The sequence below is a fragment of the Myotis lucifugus genome, unplaced genomic scaffold (genome assembly GCF_000147115.1).
Source record: "Myotis lucifugus unplaced genomic scaffold, Myoluc2.0 scaffold_360, whole genome shotgun sequence".
In the NCBI taxonomy this organism is placed as follows: Eukaryota; Metazoa; Chordata; class Mammalia; order Chiroptera; family Vespertilionidae; genus Myotis; species Myotis lucifugus.
In genome coordinates this window covers 285,502-299,979 of record NW_005871408.1, presented here as the reverse complement: position 1 = coordinate 299,979, position 14,478 = coordinate 285,502, and the positions used below count along the sequence as shown (strand labels likewise).

Sequence of the window (14,478 nt, the reverse complement as noted above, 5' to 3'; positions counted from 1 at the left end):
CTGCTTCCAGATCTTTCTGCTGATTTCTCCACAGCTATTACATTGGTAATTAACCTGCATCCATGTATTCACTTAGTTACTGCTTCCTCAGGGGATTAGTATGTAAATTCCTTGTCTCCCTAAAATTGCCACATGTCTGGCAAACAATAAATACTAAATGAAGAAATGAATAATTCACTGATATTTTTCAACTATAATTCTGAGCCAAATGCCATAACAAAATGCTTTTCCAGATAAAGCATTTTAATTTTTTTATCTCTATAATTCTATTATCTATCCAGTGGTCATTCAATAAGTTCTTCATTTTACAGAAGCACCGAGAGATTATGTAATTGCCCAAAGATTACATAAAAGCCCCCCAAAAAATGTAAGGTATTTTTATGTTATCTATGTCAAACTTAATTATTAATATCCCATTTTAGAAATATAGCTTTTACATACACATATTTACTATGCTCTTGGGAATATATTAAATACTCCATGCATCTAACTAATTTAATCCTCACAACAACCCTATGAAATAAGTAGTTATCATTTTACAGAAGCACCGAGAGATTATGTAATTGCCCAAAGAGTACATAAAAGCCCAAAGGAAGTAACTGCTAGTAAACAGCAGAGCTACAATTGTGGAACTTGAATTCAGAGGGTCTGGCTCTAAAGTCGATGCCCTTAAATAAAGAACTAAACTGAATAAACAAATTGATAAATTTGTTATATATTTCACATGGCTCTAGGTGCAAATCAGTTCAGATATTTGGAGACACTGAATTGAAGAACTTTTTTTTCATTTTTTCAAATTAACATAAAATTGAATTATAACATTACTTCCAGGTGTACAACCTAATGATTCAATATTTGTATTTATTATGAGATGATCACCACAATAAGTCTAGCTAACATCTGTCATCATAGTTACAAAAATTTTTTCTTGTGATGAAAACTTTTAAGATCTATTCTTGAACAACTTTTGAATATGTAATACAGTATTAGCTATAATCACCATGTTATATATTGCCACCACTTATTTGTTTTATAACTGAAATAAAATGAAGAGCTTTTTGATAGAAAAGAAACATTTTATCATAACAAAATTACAAACAACCTTTTGCTTAGCAATGGAAATATATCCGCTTGTTTTAAATGGCAACAGTTTTGGGGATCATGCAGTGCAGGTACAGATGTTCTACGCCACAGCTAGTCTGGGGAGGGCACATTACGGGGAGGAGTTGGGGCGCAGGAGATGGTAGTGGTCAGGAAGCGGTGGTGCCTTGGTTGTGATGGTAGCAGTGGGAAAGCTGCACGCATTTAGTAACCAGTAGCCAAGGATGTTGAACATGTTGCAATGCACTGAGACGGACAGCAGCTACAAAGAAAAATGGAATTCCCCACAAGAAACACTGACTTGACTGGAATACTATGAATAGGCATCTGGTGTTGCGCATTCCTCCTCCCTTCTTTTAGTTTAGCTCCTTACACTCATTTAGGAAAGTATCTCTCCTCTATTCCCCAAGTCTTGGTGGGTCTATTAATCAAGGCACCTTGTGCCATCAGCCAAGGGTGGGACGCTAATTCAGGTTAGGCAAACTAGACTCTGCTGGGAATATGGACCTTGAGTAGACTGACATAGGGTGGAAGTAAGTCATTCAGAGACTCTTTGTCTAGATCCCTGGAGCTACCCTATGTTATGTGCTTCTCTCTCTATTTCTATTATCTATCCAGCAGCCTTCCAATAAACCTTCTTTTACACCTTTTATTCCCCTTAACCACTGCTAATTTCTCTGATTTTTAATCAAAGAACAAAAACAACTGATACAGCCTGAAACTAATACAGTGCCTGATACAAACTGATACCAGATAGTGGGCTACAGTCAACAGACCTTTAGAGACAGGATGGAAATTTAGGACTGGTTGCTGGCCCAAGTCAGGGAAAATGGGAGTGGAACTCCTGTTCGTATTAGGGAATTAGAAACCAGAAGTCCACAGAACAAGAAGGTAATACAGATTATAGGGTATCACCTGCAATCGGGGCCCCTGACTCATGTTCCTCCAGTAGGAATGACCAGGTGAAAGCCACTGGACTATAAAAAGAACAATGCCACACATCTGGTGATTCAGAGAACCCCACCTCCACAACTGAGGGGCCAAAGGGCCCTCAATAATATTAGACTATCATAAACATAATCAAACGGTGACTCCAACTCAAACTGCATTTTCAGTGCCGGGCCTAACTGGAGAAAATTAATACCATCCTTGGCACCTAGAATGCAGTGATGAGCCAGTAAATGCATTTCTCCATTGTGATAAACTGAAGACATGAGAAAGTAGCTTCCTTTCACCTGCCTAAGGGATATCAACTCAGGACACAGCACATTACAATGGTCCACCACACTGAAGCTATCAGGCTAATAGAACCGGGAGAGTAAGAAGATACAGGCCTTGCATGCATTTCAGATGGTGGGATATAAATCCCACAAACAGAGGGCCTCCACTTTGAGAAGTTTCTTGTGATCCAATGGTCTGTGTCAAGTCAGGATATGCCCTTAAATGAGGATACACAAGAAACAAGTACCAGTGGTTGCCTCCAGTGTGGAGACCTAGGTAGCTGAATAAGTGCAGAAAAAGAACTTCAGTTTTACAGTGTACTTTTTTGTACCTTTTCAATTAAATGTCATGTACATTAATTACTTACTCAAAAATAATAAACATAAAAATAAAGTAAATGATAACTGTGCCCTTTATACCTGCTAAGAGGAAAAATGCTTGGCTGATAGCTCAGGGATTCTGAAGGCAACACATATTGCACAGGTTTTAGACCTTTATAAGCTTCTACCCATTTGCCTCCCAATGAGAAAATATGGGTAGGGCCCAGACCAAGAGTCACTGCACTGAAGAGTGCTTCAGAGTAGATGCTGAAGCACTCTTCTACTCAGCTCTTTGACCCAGCAGATCCAATCCTATATAATAAAAGGCTAATATGCAAATTGACTGGACGGCAGAACGACCGGTTGCTATGACGTTCACTGGCCACCAGGGGGCAATGCTCAACCAGAAGTAGGGCTCACAGCTGGTGAATGCAGTGGCAGTGGCAGGAGCCTCTCCCACCTCCATGGCAGCACTAAGGATGTCCAACTGCCAGCTTAGACCTGCTTCCCCTGCGGGGAGTGGGCCTAAGCCATCAGTCAGACATCCCCCGAGGGCTTGCAGACTGTAAGATGGCGAATCTCATGCACTGGGCTTCTAGTACTGTTTAAAGCAGCGGTCCCCAACTGGGGGTCTGTGGACCACTGGTGGTCCGTGAGGTCTGAAAGGTTGGTGACTGCTGGTTTAAAGCACATGTGAAAGGTCTGTATTCTGGAAAGAGCTATGGCGGGCCTCACTCACTGGACTGATCTTCCAAGCGACAAAGCCGGGTGTGCCCAGTAGCAATCTACCATCATGTCCAAATTATGCCTGTTGGTCAAAATGCATAAGTGAGGTTTCTGGACACTATTTGCATAAGTCTTGCTTGCACTGTCATATAATACTTAAAAATTCCCTTCCCTTTCATTTTTCTCTGCCCTACTACTGCATAGGGAGTATATTATTAGTAGACAAATTTTCTAAAGTCTGTAATTCACAGAACAAAACAGACATGGGAAGAGGAACTAACATTAGCCAAACTCCAAGACATGAAGCTAGGTACATTAACCAGGCATTACTTCGGGTTACCTCCCTTTCTTAAGGAAGAGCGAGCTAAATTATGTTAGTTGGAAATGTTTTAAAAATTCTGCGTGTGGCCTTTGCAGTTTGGCTCAGTAGATAGAGTTTCGGCCTGTAGACCAAAGGGTCCCGGGTTCCAGTCAAGGACATGTACCTCGGTTGCAGGCTCCTCCCCAGCCCAGGCCCTGGTTGGGGCTCGTGCAGGAGGCAACCAATCGAAGTGTTTCTCTTGCATCGATATTTCTGTCTTTCCCTCTCTCTTCTACTCTCCCTTAAAATCACTGAAAAAATATCCTCAGGTGAGGATTTAACAACAAAAAAAATTCTATGTGTGTAAAACAGTAGGTTTAAATGTTCTGAGTAACTAAAGGTAGTAGATATGAATGTTACTATTAATGACATTATCCATTATTCCACCTATGACACAGATACTTCCCTTTATTGGACCCCCTCGCTTCCGCTTATTCCTTCTTTACAAACAAAACATTACACTGTCCCCAATACTTTGAATACTTCTATATCTAAGCTTAATGCCCTGGAACCTCTAGTTAAGCAGACCCTGACATCCTTACAAACTTCCAACGATCAACTACAACACCTTGCCTACGTACCCAATGCTGGGTCGATCGCAGTTCGTGCAGACATCGATAAACTCCACACCAACTGTCAACTAGGTGACACCCTGCTTTCACTTTGGAGAACTGTACCCTGCAATCCAGATTGGAAACTCATCAACCCCATCTCGTGGATTCAACATGGACTTGCATCAATAAGAGACCGAGCTCCTTGCTGCAGCGTATTAGACGACCTCCGTGTATCTCTGTCAGCGAGTGTCTCCAGGTGGCCTGCCAAGGACTGAAACCCATCAGCTCTCTGGTAAATAAACCTGTGTGATTTCTTGCATTGTTTATCCCCAGTGTCTTCTCTCTTCTTAGTTTTTGGTTAAGCTCAGCCATATTAATTAATAGTAAGTACCCTTTGACGTCTGTATTGGTATATCCAAATGAGGCGCTCTGGGTCACCTGTGCATACGTTCCTATAGATAATTGGAACAGTTTTGCCCACCCAGCACCATTTTCCTGTCCTTTTACTACATATGCACCCATTCTTGCTTTCAAGAACTGCCCTTCTTCCTTTCCATACAGTTTTAGTGTGACTATGGTGTGCCTCCTTACAGGTAAAACTAACAGCAAGGAAATGCACTATTCAAAGAAAATGAAGTTTATGCCTCTTTGTCTCACACCACTCATAAGCAACAGACTTTCAGCCAACAAGGAGAGCAGCTTATAATGTTCTCACTTAGAACAGGCGATGTGGTACAAGCGGAATTTAATGACCCTTTTTTTAACCCGTTCAATGAGCATCTTTAAATATACTAAAAAGTAGAGAAAACAGCCAAATGAATCCCTATGTATCCATTAACCAGTTCAAATAATTATTAAAATTTTCCATATTTAAAGCAAATCAAAGACTATAACTTCATACAAAATACTTAGATTTGTATCTCATTTTTATAAAGATTTTTTCAAAGAAGAACCTTAACTACAATATAGCTCTTTCTCACCCAATAAAGCCAACACTATCATCTAACAGCCCATCTATGTCCAGAGTTCTTTAAAATTCCCTTTTAAATTTGGGTTGTTTATATTTAGATTCAAATTAAGATTCACACATTCATTGCATCAGGTCAATATTCACATTTCTCCTTTAATCTGTAACAATTACCCCTCTTTATCATTTTAACCTTTCAAATCACTTATTCCCTGGGAAAACCAACACATTTGACCTACAGAATGTCTCACACTAGGCATATGGCTGATTGCATCCCTTTTGGTGTTAACATGTTTGCTATACCCTATACTGCTTACAAACTTATAGCTAGACTTACAGGTTCCATTCGATTCAGGGTGATTTCTTTTGCAAGAATACTTAATTTGTGGTGTTGTGTACTTTCAATCAAATCTGAAGCCACATAATATTTGCTTGTTTCATGTATCATTAATGTTGAAACTGACCAGTGGTTTCAGACAAATGCTCACCTGTCTGTCTTCAAATAACGAACTTGGAGACAGGAGTATGGCAAAAAGGAGACCTTTAATACATTCTTGCAAGAGCGGGTGTTCAGGTGAACAGGCGCACACAGAGCAGCGATCACAGGCTATTTCTCCCTGAGGTGCGAGCGTCCCTCCTCAGGTTCCTCACTGGCTGAGTGCTATAGAGTTAATACTTTTCCTCATACATCATCTAGGTCTCATTGTCTCCAATTGGGCCATTAAAAAAAGATGGGCTGAGGCCTTTTCTAGTTATCTCCCCCATCTAGTTGAGGTGGGTGTGAGGTGTTTTGTCCTGGGTGCTTTGGGGGTTTACACCCTGATGCTGGCTCACTACACAGTTCTTTGTTCTTATACCTTCTCCGTTTGCCCTGGGGAATTCAGTAACCCATCCATTAAAAGTTGACTATGCTGAAGATGGATCACAGAGGCCTATTTCCTACAGGTATTGTCAACCTAATCCTCTCATGTACCTTAATGTTGAAAATGACCAGTGGTTTCAGAGACTGTCAACTTTAGTTCACCATTAACCTTTTCACTAATGGTTTTAGGATCTATTGGTGATCATTTTAGTCCCATAAGGGGTTGAAAAATAGTGATTTTCTAACTTTATCCATTCTGCTACTTTTGTGTTTCTTAATATACACAAGTTTTATATATTTAGGTAGTCAGACTAACCATCTTTCCCTTTGGAACTCCAATAAATGTCTCTTCAATCCCCTGAAACTGTCCCATGAAATTATTCAGCACAAGACCTCTTCCTCAGGTTCTAGGTCTCCCAGTTTCACAAGAAATGGCAAATGCCCTGAGGGTGAAAAGCTGCTGCAGAATGTCTGCTCAGTAAGTACTAGTAATTAAGTACTTTCCCTTAGCTCCAAGGTATTACCCTTGAGTCCAGAGTACCTTTGCAATTTTCCAATATCTTCAAAACATGTTTTACCTGGCTCTTCTAGCCACTCTAAAATAGCTGAAAGTGAAAGTCTATAATAAGTTCTCATGATTAAGGAAAATTGGTAAATAAAAATATGGTACAGGATATATTTAATGTAAACATACTTAAGTTAAAATTGCATCCAATATCAATTCTACTTAAGGTATTAGAGACCAACCTTTCTGCTTCAAGTTATTATATAAGGCTACATGAAATATAATAACATAACACAAAACCATCAAAGAACCAGAAAAACAATGTGGAATTATCAGAGAAAGATCTTGCGTACATATGGTTGCAAAGGCCTAAGCAGGCATTTCTGATACTAAGTAGTTAAGAGGCAAAGCAGCTCTTTTGAAAGCCTTACTAAAGAGTAAAAATAGGATGTCAGGGCTGCCTAAGTGAGTTCCTGATAAACCACCCCACATTTAGGGTTGGGTGAACCCTGAGAGTATGAGTGACTCAGAAGTGAGCCAGGCCCGATAGAGACTACAGAATAAGTATGAAACTGAAAATGAATTAAGGTGATCCTGCTAGGGGCAAAAACAGAATATTGGGGACTACCTATATTACAAGAAATATCAATCTTACTGATTGGGAATATAAGACATTTTGGGGGGCGAGGGAGCTAGCAATCTGAATCTGTGCCAGTAACCTGCCTTCTAACGCACACTCTTGCTAGCCGATACTTAACTCCGTCGATGCCTGTCCTGTCTTACAGAACCTGTTTCCCAGAATACTCCCATTTTACAGAGGTCAGAAACCATGAACCATACACAAACCCCAGAGGAGGTTATCAGCGCTGGCACCAGGCCAGGCCCTTAGATGTGGTCTCATGTCCCCCATCCCAACACACGGGGCTTTTTGCAAAGCCTGTGAAAGGTCTGGAAGCCTGATCCATATTTGGGGGACAAAGAAACCAAAGGGTATAAAGGGAAAGCTTCCTCCATATTCACTCACTCAGGATTTGGAAACAGGCTCCCGAGTCACTGTACTAGTACATCTGAAAATAAATGGGTTTTTCCTGAATCTCCAAGTACTCCCTGTGTATTTTTCGGTCGCCTGGTAAATTCTGTAACAATACTCTGTTAACCATGATTGCCTTGTTCTGATTAAAGAAAGACATTCTAACCTGGCTGGGAGTTGTACACCCCCAGGACCTGAGAGTCAACCATGGACCTGGCAGTCAAACTTGGACCTGGGAGTCAACCTTGGAATGTGGTCCATTCTCATTCAAGAACTGCCTATTATCACGGAAAGCTTAACAACCTTATTGCCCAAACAATGGAGTCCTGCCCCAGCCCCCATTGCCTACTCCCCCATGCCTGTAATCCCTACTTACCCATGTAATATTCGTCCTACCCTATATAAGCAGCTGGTTTATGGTGGGTTGCAGAGGTGATTTTTGTGGATGATCTGCTGTTTGAAGATAACCTTGGGCATATTATGAATAATGCTGCTATGAACATTCTGCTCATAGTGTATAGAATATAGTGTACATAAATATTTAATAAGCTTTCAAATTAATAACAGCCCACATGCCATCAAGAGAATGAATACATAAAATTAGCAACTACTGCTACAGGCATAGAGCTGAATTGACAATCATAATGTTGAGAAAAAGAAACCAACCTATGAGATATGATTCATTTATAAAAAGTTCAAAAACAGGTAAAACTAAACTGCTGTGATTATCCTAAAAAAAGTCAGGAAACCTGTTACTTTAGAGCAGTGGTTCTCAACCTTCCTAATGCCGCGACCCTCTAATACAGTTCCTCATGTTGTAGTGACCCCCAACCATAAAATTATTTTCTTTGCTACTTCATAACTGTAATTTTGCTACTGTTATGAATCGTAATGTAAATATCTGATATGCAGGATGTATTTTCATTGTTACAAACTGAACATAATTAAAGCATAGTGATTAATCACAAAAACAATATGTAATTATATATGTGTTTTCCGATGATCTTAGGCGACCCCTGTGAAAGGGTCGTTTGACCCCCAAAAGGGTCTCGACCCACAGGTTGAGAACCGCTGCTTTAGAGGAAGGGAAGAAGTGCTACTGGAGGGTACGTGTGAATGGCTCTCAAGGGTGCCATATTCTATTTCTTGACCTTGACAGCAATAATCTCTATACTAATATTTTAATAATTTATTAAAGTGTAAGTCATGTTTATGTGCTTTTCTAGATGTTACTTTCCACAATCACACACACACAAAAAAACACATATAACTTCTAGATGTACATTAACATATAGACATTACCCCAAAGTAAGGGAAAAAAGAAAAAGTGTTATAGTTTATAAATGCTAATCAAAACAAAGTACTTGATGGATACTGTTATAGTAATCATTATGGTACTTAATGTTAGGACCTTAGAATGTAAGACTTAAAGCATGTAACCCTGTATGGACTGTTATAGTAATTATTTTAGTGCCTAATGTTAGATATAGGAATACTGTGTGAGACCCAAGAATGCACCCTGGTAACCCAACTAGTACTGGTAAACAACCTATCTGATGGGAACGCCCAAAGCCTGTACACACCCACAGATTAACAGACCCCGGGTGGATCCACACATGGCAGCCGCTGATAGCACACACACCAATGAAGACCACGCCTACAGAGGGGTATATAACCAGACAGTCTGATCGACCCAGCAGCGCACAGCTCTCCTGTCGCCAGAGCATGAGGACCTGTGTGTGATCAAGTTTCGGTTCCCAGCACCAAACTCTGCCCAATTCACTGTCGATCGACGAAAGAGCCAGCAGCCAATGGTGCCGTCTACCCCTTTGTGTATATCAGCAAGCATCGCCGGGTGGATCCTTCCCAGCGCCTGAGACCCATCAGGAACTGGTAAATAAACCCCCTGTGTGCTTGCATCTAACCTGTTTGTCTGTATGTAATTTCTCCGGCTCGGCTCAGATCTCGGTGCTGTCTCTGTGAAAGTGTCTGACCAGAAGGTATTGGCACAAGCCTCAAGCGGATGGTCCAGACCACCTGTGCATGTCCCACTTAGGAGCAGCACCTATATGGGAACCCCCCGCACCTCAACATAGGTGACGGGCCTTAAATATATAAGAAATAGAAGCTATTTGGGACAGAAACAATCAAAGGATTTAAATTGTTGGAACAGTCTGTAAGTTTTCTCTATTTTTTAGCTGAGATCTCTGAAAATATTAAAGCCACCAGAATTGGCCAGAGATAGAGTCCCAGTGTTTGCTTCCTCTTCTTACTTCATGTCCTCGAATAATGGCTCTATTTTTCCCATCCTGGGGGGGGGGGGGGGGGAGACAATCTTTTTCTCTCCTGCCTGTGCCTCCACCATCCCTTAGCTATGTGGCTACTGCTTTGCCCAGAGAGGGCTATTGTCACAAGGAGGGAGACACAAGGAGGGAGAGACATCCAATTCACCACTAGGGAGGATAACTGGTGAGAGAATAAGATAGTCTGTGCTCCAGCAGACAAAATAAGGCAGTGCCATGCAGGTCAAATAAATAAATAAATAAATAAATAAATAAAATGCACGTCTTGTAAAATGGGATGATTCTTTAGATTCATGGTGATTTCAACATTTTTCACAACTGCACTAATTTTTTTGTTAAGCAGCACACTTATTAGACAATTGAGAGCTGACTACATATCTTCTGAACGATACCAACATCCTTGATATTGACCTGAGTGTATACTCTTGACTCTCTTACAATTCTGCTTAGTGCACACGCCTTCAAGTGGATGTCTATGCCTATATTCATTTCATGAGAAATGAAATATTGATTAGCATCTTTTATTTAAGGACATAAAAGATAAGGTAGATGACACATTTCCTTAAAACTCAGACTTGTGCCCTGGCTGGTTTGGCTCAGTGGATAGAGCGTCGGCCTGCAGACTGAGGGGTCCCGGATTCGATTCTGGCCAGGGGCACATGCCCGGATTGTGGGCTCGATCCCCAGTGGGGGGGTATGCAGGAGACAGTCGATCAGTGATTCTCTCTCATCATTGATGTTTCTGTCTCTCTCTTCCTCTCTGAAATCAATAAAGAAATATATTTTTAAAAAAACAAAAACTCAGACTTGTTTGTTAGTCCTCACTCAAGGATATATTTTCCATTTATTTTTAGGGAGAATAGAAGAGAGGGAGGGAGAGGGAGACAAAGAGAGAAGGAGAGATAGATGTGAGAGAGACTCAGTGACTGGTTGCCTCCTGCATGCATCCCCATGTGGCAGGATGGAACCTGCAACAGAGGTACATGCCCTTGACTGGGAATTTGAGCCTGCGACCCTTTGGTACACAGACTGACACTCTAACCACTGAGACATACCAACCAGGGCTGCAATTTATAAAAAACAAAAAACAAACAAACAAATGAGCAAAGGACTTGGACAAACATCTCTCCAAAGATACACAAATGGCCAATAAACACATGAGGAAGATGCTCTACATCATTAATCATTAGGGAAATGCAAATCAAAACCACAATGAGATACTACTTCATACCCATTAGGATGGCTATTAGCAAAAACCATAGGAAACAGCAAGTGTTGGTAAGGATGTGGAAGAAATGAAACCCCTGTGCATTGCTGGTGGGAATGCAAAAGAGTGTAGCCCCTTAGAAAAGAGTACGATGATTTCTTAAAAAAAAAAAAAATTAAACAATTACCATATGACCCAGCAACTCCACTTTTGTGGATATATCCAAAAGAAGTGGAAGTAGAGACTCAAACGAATATTTGTATACTTATGTTCATAGCAGCATTATTCACAATAGCCAAAATATCAAAACAACTCAAATGTCCGACAGATTAATGAATAAACAAGATGAATATATACTTACAGTGGCACATTATTCAGCCTTAAAAAAGAAGGAAATTCTAATACATACATAGATAAACCTTGAAAAGAGTATAGAAAAAAACAGACACAAAAGAAAAAATATAATATCACTTGGAGTGAGGGAAACGAGTTAAGTCGGCTCGCGTGAATTGCGCGTACTCCGCGGGAGCCGTCTTAAAACTCGGTTCATATAGATTTGCGGTGGAGTGCGGGAAACGTGTAAACTCGGGCCGATTGTAACTGCGTATTACCAAATATTTGTTTGTAATCCACCCTTTTGGTGGATGGAACAAAACCAAAAGACAGAGCCATCTTATATTTTGGCGGGAAATTCACCCGAACTCCAAGTGATATGATTCCACTTATAGGAGATACCGGGAGTAGTCAAACTCAGGAAGGCAGAGAAGAGAATGGTGGTATTAGGGGCTAGGAAAGTGGGGGAGGTGGAGAGTTAGTGTTTAATGGGTACAGAGTTTCAGTTAGGGAAGACAAAAAAGTTCTGGAGAAGGATGGTGGTGATGGTTACACAAAAATGTGAATGTAATTAATGCCATTAATTTTACACTTAAAAATGGCTAAAGTGGTAAGTTTTATGGTATGTACATTTTACCAGAATTAAAAAAAAAAAAGGACAGACCTGAAGTTGCTCCAGTCAGAGTAGGGGCAGGGCCTGGAGCATACCCTGCGTCCCTGCCAAGCCCCCCACTGAGGCCCCCTCCTTAGAACAGTCCTGCATACACGGATGGTTGCCCACCCAACAGCCCTAACACCTCTGCTGCTCTTTTGTTAACAAAAACGTTTTATCCAGGATTCGCATGACAAGTGTTGGCGGATCTTCCCCAATGCCACGGTGAATCTTGATTAGTGTAGAGCAGTGGGGTTTTCAGGACCCCTTTTCACTTTTAAACATTACTGAGGGCATTACTGAGAGCTTTTGTTTATGTAGGTTATGTTTATCAATATTTACCACGTTAGAATTTAAAATGAGAAAAAAATAAAATCTAAGAATATACATATACACTCTTCTGATCCTTGGCGCTTAGAGAGTGCAGGCTTCAGTGCAGACATGGCTAAATTCAAGACCACCATGCACAACCAGTCCTGAATATGGCACAGAAATGGCATCAAGAAACCCCAATCACAAAGATATGAATCTCTTAAGGGGTAGACCCCAACTTCCTGCGGAACATGCGCTTTACCAAGAAGCACAAGAAGGGCCTAAAGAAGATGCAGGCCAATGCCAAGGCCATAAGTGCACATGCCAAAGCTATGGAGGCCTCCTAAGCCCAAGGAGGTCAAGCTCAAGACCCCAAAGGGTGGCAGCTGCAAGCTCAATCGACTTGCCTACATCGCTCACCCCAAGCTTGGGAAACGTGCTCTGAGGTTCTGCTAGAAAAAGGCCAAGGTTCAAACCAAGACTAAGGCAGCTGCAGCTCCAGCTCCCAGTGGTGCCCAGGCCCCCATGAAGGCTCCAAAGTAGAGGCCTCTGTCTGCCAATGTAAGGAGGAAAGGACGAATGTGCCCCCTGGGCTCTTCTCTGCATGGAGCTGGTGTACTCCTGTGCTATTTGTACAAATAAGCCTGAGGCAGGATATGTACAAAAAACACACACAAAAACACATACACACATATTCCATTAGCTGCCAGATGGATGACATCATCATACATCATGCAGCCTCTTGACACCTCCACTGTATACTTATGAGAGAATGAGAGTAGGAAACGCGAATAATATCTTTAGGATTATTATAAAAATAGTGTTGCTCTTGTGGCCCTCCTGAAAGGGTCCCCACACACATTTTGAGAATGGCTATTGTAGACCAGCCCTGGTATTCCCATTTGCCCTCCTACCCACTATAGGTACGGGCACTATTATGCAACTCTGGGAAATGAGAACTAGCTTTAGCTGGAGGGTTTCTGAGAGAGTCTCAATCTTAAATAAATACATGCTTTTCCATACTAGACACTGTACATTTCATGTGACACTCAGAACAGCAATAGTCACCTTGGGACCCAGGAGTAAGTAAGCCTCCCAGGACTGATCAACCTGCTGCAAGTAGCAAAGCAGAAAGATGGACCTGGGTCCTCTCAACTAGCATAGCAGAGGCAATGAAGTAGCCAACCTTGGAATTTTCCTTTGGGCTTACCCCACCTTTCATTGGATTTTCTGTTACTTGTAGTCAAACATGTTCTAGCTGGCACATCTCAGAACCTAGTTTGCTAAACACATTCTGAAAATCACTGCTATGCACAGTACCTGGCACACAGTAGGAACTCAATAAATATTTGTTGAATAAATATGTGAATAAATAAGTACACAAACCTTAGTGGATTCGGTAGATAAAATAATAAAATTCTGACCAACTTTGTGTTGCTAGACACCATGTAGTTCCCAGATTGTCAATATTTCCAACAAAGGTCATTATGAATGTCACAGCATCAAAAACGGCCGCATACAGTACTTGTCAAGGGAACCAAGAGGGTTCAAAATCGCTTTCCTTTGGTCTGCACCAATTAAAAGCCAGAGGTATGAAAGGTAAGTCTATATCAGTGATGGCGAACCTATGACACACGTGTCAGAGGTGACACGAAAACTCATTTTTTTGGTTGATTTTTCTTTGTTAAATGGCATTTAAATATATAAAATAAATATCAAAAATATAAGTCTTTGTTTTACTATGGTTGCAAATATCAAAACATTTCTATATGTGACACGGCACCAGAGTTAAGTTAGGGTTTTTCAAAATGCTGACACACCGAGCTCAAAAGGTTCGCCATCACTTGTCTATACATACCATATACAGACCACAACCTGCTCAAAGTGGCAACCTGATAAAGAGCACTACTTATTTTCCATTTCCCCTGAGCATGAATCAACTGAAGTAGCTTCTCCACGAAATAAGCACCAAACAGATTTGTGAACAGAATGCTACAAAACATGCTGTTTATGGAAGAAGAAAA

At 41.0% G+C, this 14,478-nt stretch overlaps 1 protein-coding gene across 2 annotated transcripts in view; it reads right to left on the bottom strand.

Moving 5' to 3' along the window:
* FANCC (Fanconi anemia complementation group C) overlaps positions 1-14,478 on the bottom strand; it is a 255,904-nt gene that overhangs the window by 163,372 nt on the left and 78,054 nt on the right. The window lies entirely within an intron of this gene.